Genomic DNA, 17,541 nt, shown 5'->3' with positions numbered 1-17,541 from the left:
TGTAGAACATACCTCCCAACATTTTGGAAATATAAAGAGGTATAAAAAGATTTGTCATGTGGAGCGTGGCAACATTTTCGACCACACCTAAAAGTTTAAACACATTTCTGTGCTTTTTAAGTGTTATTGCAGTTTTGCAAATGAAGGTGGATTGCCTTTTCAAACAGCTATGTGTAATTCCCCCAGTAGGCACGAAATGCGTTAGGCGGACATCTGTATGTCCTAATAAATTATTTGAATTTTTAATCATAATTGTTGTCTTTACTTTTGGAGAAAACTCACAACTTTTTGCTGTTTTGGATTTTTGCACCCATGGACTGGGGTGAACTTCATTAATTGTTTTGGATCCTTTTTCTTTTGATTAATAATGGTACAATTATTGGCACTGCGCACCAATTTCTTTAACATTTTGAATTGCCTTTTAAGTTGCAAGTCACAGTTTCCCCAAGAGGCCTACTTTTCTTAAATTGTTACAATTGTTTCTTTGCTTATCTTAAATTGTTACAAACGTATCTTAGTGCACCTGACACATATTCTTGGCTCTCTGTCAAAAGACAATTAAGTTTTAGAAACGTTGTTTCTGGCTGTTCAGTGCAGGAGATCAAAGAGAAAGTCGGGACATTTCAGTAACAATCCGGGACTGTGGGTCAAAATCATGACTGTCCCACAAAAAACTGGACAGGTGGGTAGTTTGGTAAAACTCTATTGTTTCTACCCGTTTATCTAACATTCAGCCAACTTAAGTACAGGGCCTCTCTGAGAAGGCAGCCTTTGGACTAGTGCCACATGTAATGGATCTTGGCCTGCGGAGAAAAACAGGCCGTAAATCTGCTTCTCCACTATATGATGTGCCTGCACTCGAATTAGTGTTGCCACCTGGCCGGTATTTTACCAGCCTGGCCAGTAAAAATGATGGTTGATCCCAATGTTATTGGTAGGGAAAAAAAGACAAATATATAGCAAGGCCGGCATTTTTTCCAGAAAAGGTGGCAACCCTAACTCAAATACATTGTCTTGACTTGGATGCTGACAGATTTGGTGGATTCTGTTCAGAAAAGATAGTTTTTGCAAAATCCCTTGTGTCTAGGGTTGCCCCCTGGCCAGTATTTTACCGGCCTGGCAGGTAAAAATGTTGCTTGGTCCCAATGTTATTTATAGGGAAAATCCACAAATATATAGGAAGGCTGGTATTTTTTTCCAGAAAAGTTGGCAACCCTTCTTGTGTCTGCTTGCACCCAAGCCAAAGAAATGTATTCAGTACAGCCACATCATATGGTTGAGGAGTGGATTGTTGGCCTGTGTGTCTCTGCAAGCCAAGATCCTTTACAAGTAGCAATAGCCTTAGGGGAATCTAGTTTAAGATCTTTCTGCCAAAGGGTTACTAACTTCTGGAAGTAGAAAATTGTACCATATAATTATTCTTTCTTGCTTGGGAAATAATATGTGTACGCTCTTGAACTTAAAGGGGATCTATTGTGAAAATGTTAATGTAATATAAGCTTCATCTCACTGAAATAATAAACTTTCTAAATATATTCAATATCCAACATGTTTCAAGCTCAAAGGTTTTTTTTATCAAGTGTAAACAGTTGGGATATTGGCAGTTTCCATTAACAAACATACTATATCAGTGGTTCATCATGTAATTAAAAGTATATGTGCCTTGTGAGGCAACTTTGGGCGACTTCGGAATACAAAGCGACGCGTGTGCCATGCCGCAGGTGTTTTTTGATTTTAGCCGGCGCAAGACAGAGGTAAGGCAATTGGAGTAGATTATTCACCAGGCGACTAAATCTCCCCAAAACACCCAGTGTGACCTTACCCTAAAGGACACACTTTTTGCTTGTACTTGTTTGTAGAAATGATAATGAGGCTATATACACCTATTACTATCCTATGGGGCTAATCCCCATGAATATGCTAATGAGCTCCCATATAACTCCTGAAAGTGGGATGAATGGAGATTGAAGGAAACAATACAAAACAGAAGATCTTAAATGGAGAGAGGAGGTACAGCGAACTTTACTCCATTGTAAAGGGGGAAAATAACTGTTTTTTTATACTTTTTTTTGGGGTAATTTTCATACATTTACAATGAAATGCAACCTTACACATCTTTCACTGCTGCCTGCACTGGTTTCTGACCTGCTTGTAGTTCCTCCCCCACTGATTGAGCTGAGCTCTCACTGGAATGGAGGTAAGGTTGCCACCTTTTCTGGAAAAAAATACCGGCCTTCCTATATATTTATCATTTTTCCTTATTCATATCATTGGGATCAACCATAATTTTTACCAGCCAGGCCGGTAAAATACTGGCCAGGTTGCAACCCTAAATGGAGGGCAGTGGTTTGTTTGGAGGTGATGGACACTTCAGCAGGCCCGGACTGGCAATCTGTGGGTTCTGGCAAATGCCAGATGGCCGGCTATAAGGTGCCATAGAAAGTCAGTATTTAGTGGGCTGGTGAGGGCTGATTGGGCCTCTGTGTTCCCTGAAATGCCAGGACCTATTTTCATTCTCAGTCCGGATCTGCACTTCAGTACAAAAAGTATTTTCTGCATTGTCTCAACCTAACCAGACTAGGTTTTTTGTTTTTGCATTGTGAAACCCAACCCTGCATTGCCGATTCCCACCTATGATGTCATGACCCTGCCCCCATACATCCGCCCTCAAGGTCAGTGCTCTGCCTCTTAAAGGAACAGTTTAGTGTAAATAGAAAACTGGCTAAATATATAGGGTGTGTAAAATAAAACATGTTTTCAGTATAGTAAGCCAAAAATGTAATGTATAAAGGCCGTAGTGATTGTATGTTAAAATAATAGCCAGTAAATTAATGAAATTACCTCATTTGTACATCTCTAACCTCTGAACATTGGGCATTACTGTTCAGTTTGGTTTGGGTCCTGAACAATCATACGCAACAACTAAACAGTTTTTGCAGGAGGTAATTCTAGACACATCTTATGGTGACCTAATTATGGTCACCATTATTTTTGAAAAAATAAAATTAAAATACATGCCGTGACCCGGATTCGAACCGGGGTTGCTGCGGCCACAACGCAGAGTACTAACCACTATACGATCACGGCGAGCTATACTTCCACTCATGATTATTACCCCATTGAAAGAAACAATTGAGAGAAACCAATGGAGGCAGCACTTACTATTTGATGCAACATGTTTCAAGCTCAAAGGGTTCTTTATCAAGTGTAAAGAGTTGGAGCATTTTCAGTTTACATTAAAGAGGTTGTTCCCCTTCATACACTTTTTTAGTTTAGTTGGTTTCAAATAGTTCACTAAAAATATATATTTTTTTTAGATAGTAGGTGCTTCCAATATTTGTATTATTTCTAATGTATTTTGTAGTATGCTACAAAATCTCACCCACTTAAACGTAGGGATTGGCAAATTTTTTCGCCTTGTTTCGCTGCAGAAATTACGCCCATAGACTTGTATAGCGTTGTGCGATAAAAAAAAAAGATGCGTGTCCCCGCACGACAACGTTTTTTTGACGCCGATAGACTTTAATGGGCGTCGGTGACACTTCGCCAGCGGCAATTTTTTGGTGAAACGAAATTGGTCAAATTCACCCATCCCTATTAAAAACACTTGTGGAGTTTACCCCTTAAGGGTAGGACTACATGGACATTTTCAGCGCGATCCGTCGCACTGCGACAAAACGCCTGCTACAAAAATAGGGTAAGTGAATGCATTGTTGCATGGTGTCGCAGCATTGATCCAATGTGACCAGACTGTTGGATGCAGATGCTGCGCAGCGTATATGCTGCATCTGCATCCGACAGTCATGTCGCGTTGGATCAACTCTGCAACAACATGCGACAAAGCATTTACTTACCTTATTTTTGTCACATGCATTTTGTCGCAGCGAGTCAGATCGCGGCAAAACAGTCCATGTAGTCCTACCCTAAATGAATAACTTACATTCCTTCCTGCACTCCCCCGACATTTTCAGATTGTAGATTTGTGTTTATTTAACCTGATCTTTATTGGCCTGCTTGTCTTACCCACTAGTGATGGGTGAATTTCTCCCATTTTGCTTCATCGAAAAATTTCCTAAGTTAATTTGCGGGTATCAAAATTGATGCTGGTGACAGTTCCAATCCCGGCGACAATTCAATGCGCATTAAAGTCAATAGGCATGTTTAATTGCTGCCGGCGAAAATTCGCCAGCTAATTCTTGCTGCAATTTAGCAAATTTATTTGCCAGCGGCAAAATGTGGAAATTCGTTGCAAATTTGTGCCTGGTGAATAAATTCACAATCACTATTACCCACATATTGCAAGGTCGCATGGACATTTAATACAGTAAATTACCTCCTTGGTGTCACAGGTAAAGAAGACCAACTAAATATGACTATGTATGGCCTTCTTAAGACAGACTATGATGCTAAACAAGGGAGAGGAATTTAAATTAAAAATGTCTAAAAAATAACTGCCGTGACCCGGATTCGAACCGGGGTTGCTGCGGCCACAACGCAGAGTACTAACCACTATACGATCACGGCGAGCCACCACCCTATGTGTACTTGCTGTCATCAATGTGGTAGACCCAATTGTTACTGCTACAATTATACACAAAGGTCAACTAGCAGCTGTCACCAGTCCTTTATCAGAACAAAAGCTCCCCTGTTATGTTGTGCTTAATGGAACAAAATATAACATTTGCATTAGAAAGCCCTATAAACTAAAGTAAATACTGATCTGCTATTTGAAAGCAGAATTCTGGTTAAAATATATTGGTTACTAGAGATGGAGCAAATGTTATATCTGTACTCCAATGGGCTTCCCCGATCGATATCTGGTCAATATCTGGCTACAAGGTGGGCATATCGGGGAGAGATCCGCTCGTTTAGTGAAATCGTCAAACAAGCGGATCTCTATGTGTATGGCCACTTTAAGCCACTGCTTCCACTTGAGTCCTTGGTAGTCTACACAAGTTGGATCATGTGAGGCTTTGCCTTAGTACCTCTGTATTAAGATAGCTATGACACTACTAGGGATACATTTGCTTTGTATGGAGGTTTGTTTTTTAGGCAAAAATCTGCCTTTCACCAGTGGTCATCTTTAAAACAAATTACAGACTGAAATGGGTTTGAGTGTTTCTTACTGACTGAAAAACACCAGCGTAAAAAATGGTACCTTTAAAATAAGTGTATAATGTATATCACATATACATGTATATATATGTGCCAGAATGGATCACACAACTATACATGTCAACATGAAACCTGGTTGCCAGATCACTCGTGTATACAAACAAATATCACTCCACGGCACTCCACAAGAATTTGCACAAAAAGGATTTTAAGGCAAAAATTAAAGGTTCTTTGTGTCCAAAGTTTCAGTTCCACACAGAAACCTTTGACAAGGAAACCAGATATGTGCACAAACAAATGCTTAAATGAAGAAATAGGCACCAAGAATTATTACCAAGCAACACCGAAGAGTTTTACATTGCTTTAACTATACACTAGACCAAGAGCAATTGCGCTCTCCAAACTAGTGTTGCGGCCTCCCCCAGATCCCGCATAGGACCTTAGTAAGTGGCTGAGGGGGGGGGGGTTGCAGGAGATGTCTCAGGCGGTGCCATTGATAGGCCCTGGTCGAGGGTACAGTGACGCTAATGAGAACCAGTCATTGTGACGGACAATTCGCTAATCTGATGCAGGATGTTTCACTAGTCAGCTGACTGGTTTTCTGAATTCAGAATGAATTCTGGATCCTGAACTGAGAAGGCCAGTTGGAAGACTAGCAAAATATCTTCAAAAGAAAAAAAACATATCAAGTCCCGTTGATATGACTAATTATTATAGATATACCATGACGTGAATGAATGAGAACCTTTACAGACAAGTCTAAATGTCATGGCACATGGGGTGGAAAAACTATACCCTCACCCCAACCTGCACCCAACCCAAACCCACCTTTGTAGGACCCACACCCATCCTGTAACTGTGTCTTCTTGCTCTGTTCTTGCACAATACCCCATTTGTTGGGGTAAAAACACAAAGCATTGTTCCCATTGTTTTGTGTGAATTGTCTGAATGTGCTTGTTAGCAGTGGGGAAACTTTGTCAGGCTGGACCAGGGTCGGACTGGGCTGACGGGACACCGGGAAAAAACCCAGTGGGTCCCAGCCATCATGGCCCCCCCCTGGCCCAAAACCTGCTCCACCGATTTGCCGTTCACCTGTTGCACATGAGAGTGACCTTTTTGGAGGTCAGAAGGGGGGCCCCCGGGGACTGCCAGGAGGGATCTTAATTTGCAGTCCCTTTTCTGGACCTTTAAGCCAAAAAATGTTGGGAGGAGAAATTAGATGTCAGGAGACTCCCTGTGTCCTGGAACCCTAGTGCAGTTCATTGGTGTATTTTGAAATGCTGTCCCTTTAAACCATACCTCCCAACTGTCCCTTTTTCAGAGGGACAGTCCCTCTTTTCACAGCTCAACCCGCAGTCCCTCATTTGTACTGGAAAGTCCCTCTTTTCTCCGCACTGAACAGCCAGAAAAAGAAACAAAGTTTCTCACTTAATTGGCTTTTAGCAGAGAGCCCAGAACAGCTAACAGGTGCAAATAAGGTACTTTGTAACAATTTTGAGACACAAAAACACAGTTAAGATAAGGAGAAATATTTTCAAACTTTCATAACCTGCCAAATTTTGTAAAACAAACATGGTAATTAGGGGGTGTGGTCAAAAAAATTGCGCTATGTGCGGGAAATTTTTTTTTGTCCCTCTTTTCACTTCCAAAATGTTGGGAGGTATGCTTTAAACTGGTAAATGTAACCCATCCCCCACTCATGGCCACGTGCATTCCCGTCCGGTTACTTCCTTACAAATCCCTCTACATAAAAGGGAGAATAGAGCTGCAATGTGGGCTGTGATGCAAGAGAGAACTCAATTCACTTTAACAAGAGTCTGTTGGCAGACACTACTATAGTTGTTTTACAACTGGCCCAGTATCCCCATGCATGAGCTCAGCACAGAGGCAGAGAGTGTAACCCATGTTGTACTTTGGCAGCTACAAGAATAGAAATTAATGCACCATTAGCAAAGGGTGACACGGTTGTTGCAAGTAATTTCTTGTTGCCTCAACTATACAGTAATTTAAGAAATACTCCAAAAAATTAACCATAGAACGTCTGCTACATGAGTAGTGCAAAGGGGGAGGGGTGGATGACTTGGCAAAATTCAATGCTAAATGGTAACAGGTTTTAAAAAACTTTCCATAGAAACCTAGCTGAGTAAATTTAACAGCAGAGCCCGGATAGCTCAGTCGGTAGAGCATCAGACTTTTAATCTGAGGGTCCAGGGTTCAAGTCCCTGTTCGGGCGCTCAGTTTTTCCTTTACATAAAATGCCTGGCTAATATAATGCAATAAAAAACATATGCCAAATTAAATTCTTTCATTATTAGAATATGCTGGAAGGTAGATCAGCCTTTATGTGTTGTTCCATGAGATCAGAAATACATCTTTTCTGCTTGTACTTACCTGTGTACTTACCTGTGTCTTGTGAGGTGCTGAGCAAATAATGAATATTTAATAAGCAATTGAATTTAAAAAAAAACAAAAAAAAAAACATAATTAAAAAATAGACTTTTTTTGTAACCATATTATGTGGGTGTGTATTTATTTATTTTTTTAAACGCATCTTACCTGTCAGTGGGCATAAACCTTTGAACGACTCAAATGGTTAGCAAGTTGGGTCCGGTGTGATAGTCTGAAGTTAATTTACTGGTGGGGGAAGGAAGAAGGTTGTAAAGATGGCCATACATGAGCATATTTAAGATGACTATTTGGGCCTTTCAGAGTGATTTGGCAGCTAATCTATGTATGGGGCCCTCCACCAGGCCAACCTGAATGATATCTAGTCTAACTAAGGGTCAAAGGATCAGATTGGCCAGATATTTCAGTGTTTTTATAGGCTGAATCATGAGCAGAGTCAAGAAGGAAAGGAAGGCATGTTTCAGTCTGGGCTTAAAGTGGACCTGTCACCCAAAAAAACTATTCCAAATCCATCACGTTAGTTAAGCAAAATTTATTTTAATTACACTATATAAATTATTTGAATCATGTTTCCTTCAGTCTGGGAATTCATATTTATAGCAAGCAGGCAGGAGCCATTTTGTGGACACTGTTATTAAGACAGGCCTTGCATCATCTCAGAATCTTGTTTGTGCACCAGAATGGGGGACATTTTGGAAATAAAAAGTGGGACAAAAAAGTTGGCGCGCTGTAGCGCGGCAAAAAATGTTTTGGTCACACCCATTTTGTGTCCACACCCCCTAATTACAATGTTCATTTTACAAAATTTGGCAGGTTATGAAAGTTTGAACATATTTCTGTGTTTTTTTTCCAGTTTTTTCAGTTTTGCTAATAAAGGTGAATTGCCCTTTAAGCCGTGAGTCTAACTTCTCCCAAGAGACCTGTTATCTCTTATTGTTACAATAACTTATTTACTTATCTCAAAATTGTTACAAAGTATCTTATCCGCAGCTGTGGCTGTTGTGGGCTCTCTGCCAATTAAGTTAGAAACTTTGTTTCTTTTTCTGGCTGTTCAATGCAGTGAAAAACTGAACTTTTCAGTGCAAACGAGGGACTGTCCAGGCACAGATTTGTGGAAAGGCCACCTAGGCCTCGTGACTAGGGCAGCAGGATTGTAGGGGGGCAGCACGCTGCCCAACCACAACCACATTGGTTCAAAAACACTGGCGATGCATTGGAGATACAATCATGTTTTAAATTTCCTGTGCACCAATCCCCATTGCTCCAGTCCATCTTGGAATTCAGGACCCTAAATTTATTGTTATGCCCATTGCACATGGAGGGTATTTTCCACATGGTAGAATATGACATGAATATGAAATTAATCTGTGTAATTGAAGCCTGCAATTTACTTGAATGGAATCTGATGGTTACGAGCAGGGCCACCATCAGAAATCATGGGGTTCCATACAATAACATTATCTGGACTCCTGGGTCTGAGAACCCCACCCCAAGCCCCAAAGCCCCACCCCAGATACCCCCCACACACTAGTTATAAAAAGCCATTTGTGGTCAGGACCCCATTATTATTATGATGTTCAACAGTCACGTAACTAGAGGGGGGCAGGCCCTGGCGCGGGACGCGCTGCCGGGCCCCCCGCCCCCTCCGTACGGCCGGGAATCATGGCGCGTGAGCTGCGGGGGGGGCCCTGAGGGGGTGCGGACCCTGGCCCAATCGCACCCCCTGCTCCCCCGGTAGTTACGCCACTGATGTTCAAAAAACTTTGTTGGTCAGTGCCTCCCTACAAGTTAAAAAAAAATCCTTGGTGGCTAGGCCCCCCTAATATATTAAAAAAAACATTGGTTCCAGGGCCTCCCTTTACAAGTTAAAAAGAAACATTGGTGTTCAGGGGCCCCATAGAATATTTAAAAAAAAATATTGGTGGCCAGTTGCTTATAATATGCTTAAAATAATAACTTGGTGGCTTCAGGACTTCAACTTTGGTCTTTTCGTGGCATATGATGTCAAAAACTGATGCAACTCCTTGAAGAAAATGGGTAAGGGTAGAAATAATAGGTCATACCTCAGTCTCATTCACAGGGAGAACTGCTGTGGTGCTTTAGTTGCCCTTTAAAATTATGGTATCCTTTCTATGGAGGACATAGCAAGATTTCTCTGGAGTCCAGTTACTGACAATGAGGCCGTAAGAACAATGCTGTCTAAACTTTTATATTGACATATCAGTAAGCATTAAGCAGAGAATCGGATTTATTGAAAATCAAATCTCAGATTCTACCACCTCCAAGAATATCTGTGAAGAAAACACAAAAAAAAAAATCACCCATCAGGTGCTCCAGTGGCGCAATCGGTTAGCGCGCGGTACTTATAAGACAGTAACCGATCAGCGATGCCGAGGTTGTGAGTTCGAGCCTCACCTGGAGCACAGTTTTTAGGGAAAATAAATTTTTCCTTAATCAATTCCTGCAATCAATTCCTCCTTACTAACAGTTACAGTATATACAATATATATAATATCCACTCCAAAACCTGTGATAATTCCTGGTTGCGTAGATATTACAGAACGTCTGAATTGGTCACAAATGTCTTAAAGAAGAACTAAAGTACTATCGCCCGAACAGGGACTTGAACACTGGACCCTCAGATTAAAAGGCTGATGCTCGATAGTGATAGCCTGGTGAATAAATTCAACCATCACTAAAGGTGGCAACATCGCCAAACAAGCGGATCTTTCCCCGATATGCCATTAACAAGCATGGCTATATCGGGGGTAATCTGATTGTTTGGCCATATGGCCGAACGATCCGATTACGATGTGCCATGGGCTCCGGCGGGATCAGTCGGGTCAAAATCAAACCTGACCGATCAACCAAACGACCGATCTCCGCCAAACGAAAGATGTCGGCACACGCCACACACGATCCAAAAATCGTACAAATCCTCGATTCGTAAGATAGGATCTGTGTGTCTATGGCCACCTTAATGCCTTAATGCTATCTGGGCTCTTGAAGCAGGCTTTACTATGACATAATTTACAGGTGTTTTATGTAAGATCAGTTTTATAGTGTTTTAGGATTTTTCCACTATGAGTCATGTTATTGCACATTTTGTGTCTCTTCTCTTTTTACTGCATATATTTTCTTACTTTCTATCTATACGTACCCTCTTGTTGTGCTGGACTACCATGCAAAGACCAAAAATGTCTTGTATGAACGCACATGCTGGGGTTGGAGGTAAATATGGTGGTTCAGCAAAGGCTCTGCCCACCCTCATCAATGGATAAACCATAGAAAATCATAAATGGGGTATGTTAAATTTATTGTGAGAGAGTTTAAAGGTGTTACTGGCCCTTTCAATGGTGAAAAACCTGGTGTAATAGACACTAGTAACCTTTGGTGGCTCAGAAGGCCTATTATGATGCTTAAAATTGTAATAAAAATAATAATAAAAACATCTATGAATATCTGGCATAATATTATTTTGACAAATGCAGAGGCATGCCAAAACTATGCCCCGTGTGAGGATTGAACTCACGACCTTCAGATTATGAGACTGACGCGCTACCTACTGCGCTAACGAGGCACATAAAGGCTCCTCAGTATGCACCACATTAGGCTTAGTATGAACATGGTATGGAACCCTCAAAGAAAACCTTCTGCTTTTAGTGAAGATAACTATATGTAAGCAGCCAGCAACAGATGATCATTGTGACATGGTTTGTATAATAATGCTAGTGGAGGTAGCAGATGGTATCACAATTATCCCTGCCACCACCAAAGATACATGAGTATATGATTCCTCAGGGTGAGAAAGACAAGTTCTAGCTGCTATATTATTTCAAAAACATGTACGTTTTATTTTATGGTCTGGTGTTTAGTTGCTATCAATACCTCATTAATAAAGTGGGCACCACCATTGTTATTTTCTTACTTTCTACCTATGTGTACCCTCTTGTTGTCATATACAACCTTTCTGGAGGTGGTGGTGATGAGCTACAAATATCAAAAATATCTTGTATGAACGTACATACTGGAGCTGGAGGTAAATATGGTGGTGATGTCTTTGTCTCTAAAAATGCAGCAAAGGCTCTGTCCACCCTCATCAATGGATACACCATAGAATACCATAAATGGAGTATGTTAAATGTATTGTCAGAGAAATTCAAAAAGGTGTTATTGTCCCGTTAAAGCTTCTGTAAATCAGTGGTGTACAAACTTGGTGTAATAGACACTAGGAACCTTTGGTGGCTCAGAAGGCATATTATGATGATTACTATTGTTAATAATAATACAAACATAATAGCATCTAAGCATATCTGGTATAAAGTTATTTTGGAAAATGTGGAAGCATGCCAATGTAATACCACATGTGAGGATCAAACTCACGACCTTTAGATTATGAGCCTGACGCTCTACCTACTGCGCTAACAAGGTAGCGAAAGATTGCTTTTTAGGCTTAGTATGAACATGGTATGGTACTGCATGAACCCTCAAAGAAAACCTTCTGCTTTTAGTGAAGAGAACTATATATAAGCAGCCAGCAGCAGATAATCATTGTGACATGGTTTGCATGATACAAATCCTCAGCTGCACAAGCCAAACCACGACCTAGGCTTTAACTGCATTACTATGCTAGTGGAGGTAGCAGATGGTATCACAATTATCCCTGCCACCACCAAAACTATATGAGTATATGATTCCTCAGGGTGAGAAAGACAAGTTCTAGCCACTAAATAATTTCAAAAACATGTACATTTTAAAGTCTGGTGTTTGGTTGCTAGCAAGACCTCATTAATACAGTGGGCACCACCATTGTTGTCTTGACACTTCATCAGAACACACAAACAATTTATTTAACAACGTAAGTGGATTAATTGCAGCCATAACTTGTCTAAGAGATCACCATATATATATGTTGTATTAACCTATTAACCCAGGCATTTCATATTAATGAGCACTTGGGAAGATAGTGGCGTTGATATCTATATTGCAAAAAAATACAGCACAATAAAAGAAGCCTTGTTTCTGCCCGGTTTCGAACCGGGGACCTTTCGCGTGTGAGGCGAACGTGATAACCACTACACTACAGAAACTTGCTTGTGAAGTGTGGTGTTGACTATAGTACTTCATAAACTTTATCTATTGGACTATTTGGATTCATCACACCAATCCATTGATATTTGTCTAAAGCTTTGGAGCAGGGAGAATGGCAGGAGGTGGGGTCTAGGAAGAGCAAGGGGTAGGGTTAGGGCAGACTAACCCCACCCCCTGTATGGAGTTACAGTAGAGCAGGGGTCCCCAACCTTTTTTTACCTATGAGCAACATTCAAATGTAAAAAGAGTTGGGGAGCAACACAAAAATGAAAAAAATCCCTTGGGGTGCCAAATAAGGGCTGTGATTGGCTATTGGGTAGCCTCTATGTGGACTGGCCGCCTATAGGAGGCTCTACTTGGCACTATACTTAGTTTTTATGCAATTAAAACTTGCTTTCAAGCCTGGAATTCAAAAATAAGCACCTGCTTTAAGGATCCTGAGAGCAACATCCAAGGGGTTGGAGAGCAACATGTTGCTCACGAGCTACTGGTTGGGAATCACTGCAGTAGAGAGATCCCACATGGGTGCTGAAGCCCTTGGTGGGCTCAGGGATACTGGGACCACAATAATTGTGAAAGAGTCTTGGGAGTACTCACACTCAGGATGAGTGAGAAACTCACTCCTGTGAGATACTGTGGATGCCTGTACCAGCTCTGTATGAGACTTTCGGCCTGAGGAAAGGGTATTGAAAGGGTATTAAATAGCTCTTGAAACTGTGACTGTGTGTCCACCAGGTGTGGAGTGTGGGACTGTGTCTTGGGTAGAGACTGTACCAGGAGTTGGAAAAACACATGGGTACCCCATGGCAGGGTTGACAGTAATCTATAATCTCAATTTGCCCTTTCCTTTCTAGTTACATAAAGTTATATTGGTGTGTTTAATTATTGTTTACTAGTGGGGTAACCCATAGGGGCATCCCTGGATCCCACTAGGTTGAGGCACTGCCATTGAGAGAAATTCCTAGTATCCTTTCAATTAGCAAACGGCATTCAGGACTAGTGCATTGTAAGATATTAATGATATTCATCCTATAATACATGTTGTGTCAGAATAGGATTAAACTAAATTACACTATACATTGCAAATAATTCACTCTACCATTTAAAATGTTATTCTTAAACCACCATTTTTTTTATTTTAGCTGTAATGGTGTGTAGGCCATTGTGCCTGATCCTGTAAAAGAAAATCCCTTTAAAGTTACTGGTTGATCCCTTTTGCTGCTCTTGGTAATGTGCTACAAATAATGATGGGCATATTTGTCCCGTTTCCCTTTGCCACGGGCAAAAAATTCATGAAATGCATGAGGACACCGGTGGCAACTCGTCGAAGTTGCCGCCGGCGCCCATTAAAGTGATATAATTAGGAGCATCTTTACTTTAACATCTGGCATATAACCATTAACACTGTACTATTTTACTATTATACACTTAATGGAGGACAGCGCTCCACTCTTTTTCTTCTTTCTTTCTTTCTTTCTTTCTTTCTTTCTTTCTTTCTTTCTTTCTTTCTTTCTTTCTTTCTTTCTTTCTTTCTTTCTTTCTTTCTTTCTTTCTTTCTCTTTTCTACCTCTGCTGGCCAGAACCATCAATCGCTTTCTTTACATCTCTCCTATTCTTCTCATGTCTTTCCAAAACACTTTTTTTTCCTGTTTCCGACATGGCAACAGCAGGGTTAAAAGCCACGTGGAACACCAATGCTTGTAGACCTAACTTAAGGGATAAAAACATAATTTTGACTCTGTATAGGTCCTTGGTAAGGCCTCGCCTGGAGTATGCAGTGCAGTGTAAGACTCCAGTTCTTAACAAGAATATATATATATATATATATATATATATATATATTTTTTTTTTTTTTTTTTTTTTTTTTTCTACTAATGCTTTTAAGAGGGCCTTGGATGATCTCTTGGACAAACATAATATCCAAGGCTATTGTTATACTAAAATCTACAATTAGTTTAAATAATGGTATAAATAGTTTACGTGAGTATATATATATATATATATATATATATATATATATATATATAAAATACACAAAAGCCATGAATATCTTGTAAATTATATCCTTATAAGCGGTGAGTAGTGATGTCATCAGTTATAAACAGTGAGTAGTGATGTAATTTCTGTCACATGACTCACTAAAATTTGTGTATTATAATTAATAAAGTACCCACAGTTGTAAAATATGAGGATATTAGAAGTTACCTCGGAGTTCCATGACCTGTATAAAAACACTCGGCCTTCGGCCTCGTGTTTTTATATGGTCATGAAACTCCTTGGTAACTTATAATATCCTTATATTTTACAAGAGGGGGTACTTTATTCACTATATATACAGGGCCGCCATCAGGGGGGTACAGGGGGTACACCTGTACCGGGCCCGGGGCTAAAGGGGGGCCTGACTGTGCTGAAGACCAGAAGCCGCGCCGAAAAATTGTATGTGGAGGAGAAGTGCAAAGTTAGGGATTATCTGCAAGTTCCACGATCAGTAAACTCAATTTCAAGCTGTGACACAATGCACAATTGAAGTTTTCATCAGCAGTATGAAATTGGCAGACGATCCCTAACTCTGCAATCTCGCCCTGCCCCAGTGCTTTTCAGCCAATGACAGCGTCTCCCTTCCTTATGTCCCGCCCCTTTAAGCACACAGTTCCTCTTTGGGCTCTTTTCTCTATGGCACAAAGAGAGCTGAGTGGCAGCATCCTGGAGCTTGCAGAGAAACAGAACACGGGAGAGACAAAGCAGTGCTGTGTATGTTGTGCTTAATATTTGCCTAACTATCTTTGTAGTGTGATATATTTAGCTACCACAGACCCTGTGTACAGAGTTTGCCTAGTGCTGGTATCAGTAGAAACCTGGATCCTGTTATATACAGTGTGTGCAATGCCCACTTATACAATGATTTTTTTTGTAGGGGGCCCCTGGCACTGATAGTTTTTTTTTAACTTATGGGGGGGCCCTGACCACCAATGCTTTTTTAAAAAACATTTATGGGGCCCCTGGTGCCAATAGTTTTTTTATTTAACTTATAGAGGGGGCCTGACCACCAATGCTTTTTTAAAAAACATTTATGGGGCCCCTGGTGCCAATAGTTTTTTTTATTTAACTTATAGGGGGGTCTGACCACCAATGCTTTTTTTAAAAACATTTATGGGGCCCCTGGTGCCAATAGTTTTTTTTTAACTTATCGGGGGGGGGGGGCTGACCACCAATGCTTTTTTAAAAAACATTTATGGGGCCCCTGGTGCCAGTAGATTTTTTAACTTAACATTTTAAGCGGTTGTGTCTTTGTGGACATTTTACTGTGGTGTGGGCGGGATCTGCGGTGGGACTGGGGTGTGGGCGGGGACCGGGGGGCCCAGAAAATTTTGCTGTACGGGGCCCCGTGATTTCTGATGGCGGACCTGTGTATATATATATATATATATATATATATATATATATATATATATATATATATATATGTATATATGTGTGTGTGTGGGGGGGATATGTATATACGTGTACTAATGTACTAATGTGTGATAATTTGAAAGGGTGGAACACTGGACTTTGTTCTTTCTCCAACTCAAACATATAACATTACCTCTGACTTGTTACTGGAACAGAGTAAAGCTGAGCACACTCCTTCTTTTGTTCAGATAGCCTGGTGCACAGTGTAAGAGGGTACGGCAACCCCCAAATACGACAATTATGCAGAGATACACTGGCACACAAGGCAATTAAAGTGCAGGGTTACCCCTTGCGGTTTATTTTGTGCGAACGTGCAACGTTTCTGGGCAAGCCCCTTTATCAAGCATGATGCTTGATAAAGGGGCTTGCCCCGAAACGTTGCACGTTCGCACAAAATAAACCGCAAGGGGTAACCCTGCACTTTAATTGCCTTGTGTGCCAGTGTATCTCTGCATAACTCTGACTTGTTACTCCACTGGCTTTGGCCTATTCTAGGCCTTGCATGAGATGAGTACTGCAGCTGTGGATTGCATGTTTGACAGGGGCTGCTAGTAGACAAATAAGTGTCCAGTCCAGATAGAGAGAGAGTGTGGAAGAGGATGAGTAGGATAGTGGCTTAGTAACTATGGGGTGTTATTATACATGGGTGAGTATAGCAGATAAAAATTGGAAGACTTACTAAAGGTATAAAATAATAATAATAAGTTTAAAGCTAATTTTGTGTCCTTCATATTTGGATGATGGTTTGACCTTCCTTAGAACCACTGTTTGTAGAACATACAATTCATTTAATGCACTTAGGAGAAGAGGTTTTGTAAAAGTACTTTCCCTGACCGGGAATCGAACCCGGGCCGCGGCGGTGAGAGCGCCGAATCCTAACCACTAGACCACCAGGGAGAGATGTTGTTTGTGCTTAAATTCACATTTGAAAGTCATACAATCTTGTTTATACTACTATACAATTTATCTTTTTGGAGCATAGAGTCTTAATGAATGAATGACTCAAGTGCTGCTTACTATATGCAATAAGTGCTGGATTTTTAATCTAGGTGCAGGGACCAGGGACCCCAGCATTGCTTCACTTGTACCACCAGAGTAAGTAAATGACCCCTAGAACTTTTATTCCTTCTGCTGGCCCTAGCAATATATGAAAACTGACCCAGAAATATGCATCACACAGGCCCTAGCAATATATCTCCATTATTATACCCTGGCCCTCTTGTTTTCTCTACCTAACCTCCTCCTTTGAGCTCCAGCAGAAGACAAACACTCCTACTCATAAGGATGGCCACTTTCTGGATCTAGTCATTACTAGAAAAAACTCTCTCTCTCTCTCTGGTTTTAACAATGAACCCATCCCCCTTTCCAGTCACCATTTGGTTACATTTTCCATCTCTCACTCTCCGTGTCCACCTGCTTCTTCCCCTACTGTCTTAATTCAGGATGAGGGTTAGTTCACACAGGGCGTTTTAGGGA

General features: G+C 40.8%; 7 non-coding genes across 7 annotated transcripts; 2 read left to right on the top strand and 5 right to left on the bottom strand.

Annotated features, from left to right (window-relative positions):
• Positions 1–3,015: 3,015 nt before the first annotated feature.
• trnah-gug lies at positions 3,016–3,087 on the bottom strand. Its single transcript has one exon. It is a non-coding gene; the product is annotated as a tRNA-His (tRNA).
• A 1,365-nt stretch (positions 3,088–4,452) lies between these two features.
• On the bottom strand, positions 4,453–4,524 carry trnah-gug. The gene has a single exon. It is a non-coding gene; the product is annotated as a tRNA-His (tRNA).
• A 2,751-nt stretch (positions 4,525–7,275) lies between these two features.
• Positions 7,276–7,348, top strand: trnak-uuu. Its single transcript has one exon. It is a non-coding gene; the product is annotated as a tRNA-Lys (tRNA).
• Positions 7,349–9,851: 2,503 nt separating this feature from the next.
• Positions 9,852–9,944, top strand: trnai-uau. Its single transcript is given in 2 exon segments — positions 9,852–9,889; positions 9,909–9,944. It is a non-coding gene; the product is annotated as a tRNA-Ile (tRNA).
• Positions 9,945–11,028: 1,084 nt separating this feature from the next.
• On the bottom strand, positions 11,029–11,101 carry trnam-cau. The gene has a single exon. It is a non-coding gene; the product is annotated as a tRNA-Met (tRNA).
• Positions 11,102–12,538: 1,437 nt separating this feature from the next.
• On the bottom strand, positions 12,539–12,611 carry trnav-cac. The gene has a single exon. It is a non-coding gene; the product is annotated as a tRNA-Val (tRNA).
• Positions 12,612–16,890: 4,279 nt separating this feature from the next.
• Positions 16,891–16,962, bottom strand: trnae-cuc. Its single transcript has one exon. It is a non-coding gene; the product is annotated as a tRNA-Glu (tRNA).
• Between the last annotated feature and the right edge of the window lie 579 nt (positions 16,963–17,541).

Source organism: Xenopus laevis, chromosome 3S (assembly GCF_017654675.1).
Source record: "Xenopus laevis strain J_2021 chromosome 3S, Xenopus_laevis_v10.1, whole genome shotgun sequence".
In the NCBI taxonomy this organism is placed as follows: domain Eukaryota; kingdom Metazoa; phylum Chordata; class Amphibia; order Anura; family Pipidae; genus Xenopus; species Xenopus laevis.
The sequence above is the reverse complement of the archived record's forward strand: the minus strand, read 5'-3'. Positions and strand labels throughout refer to the sequence as shown.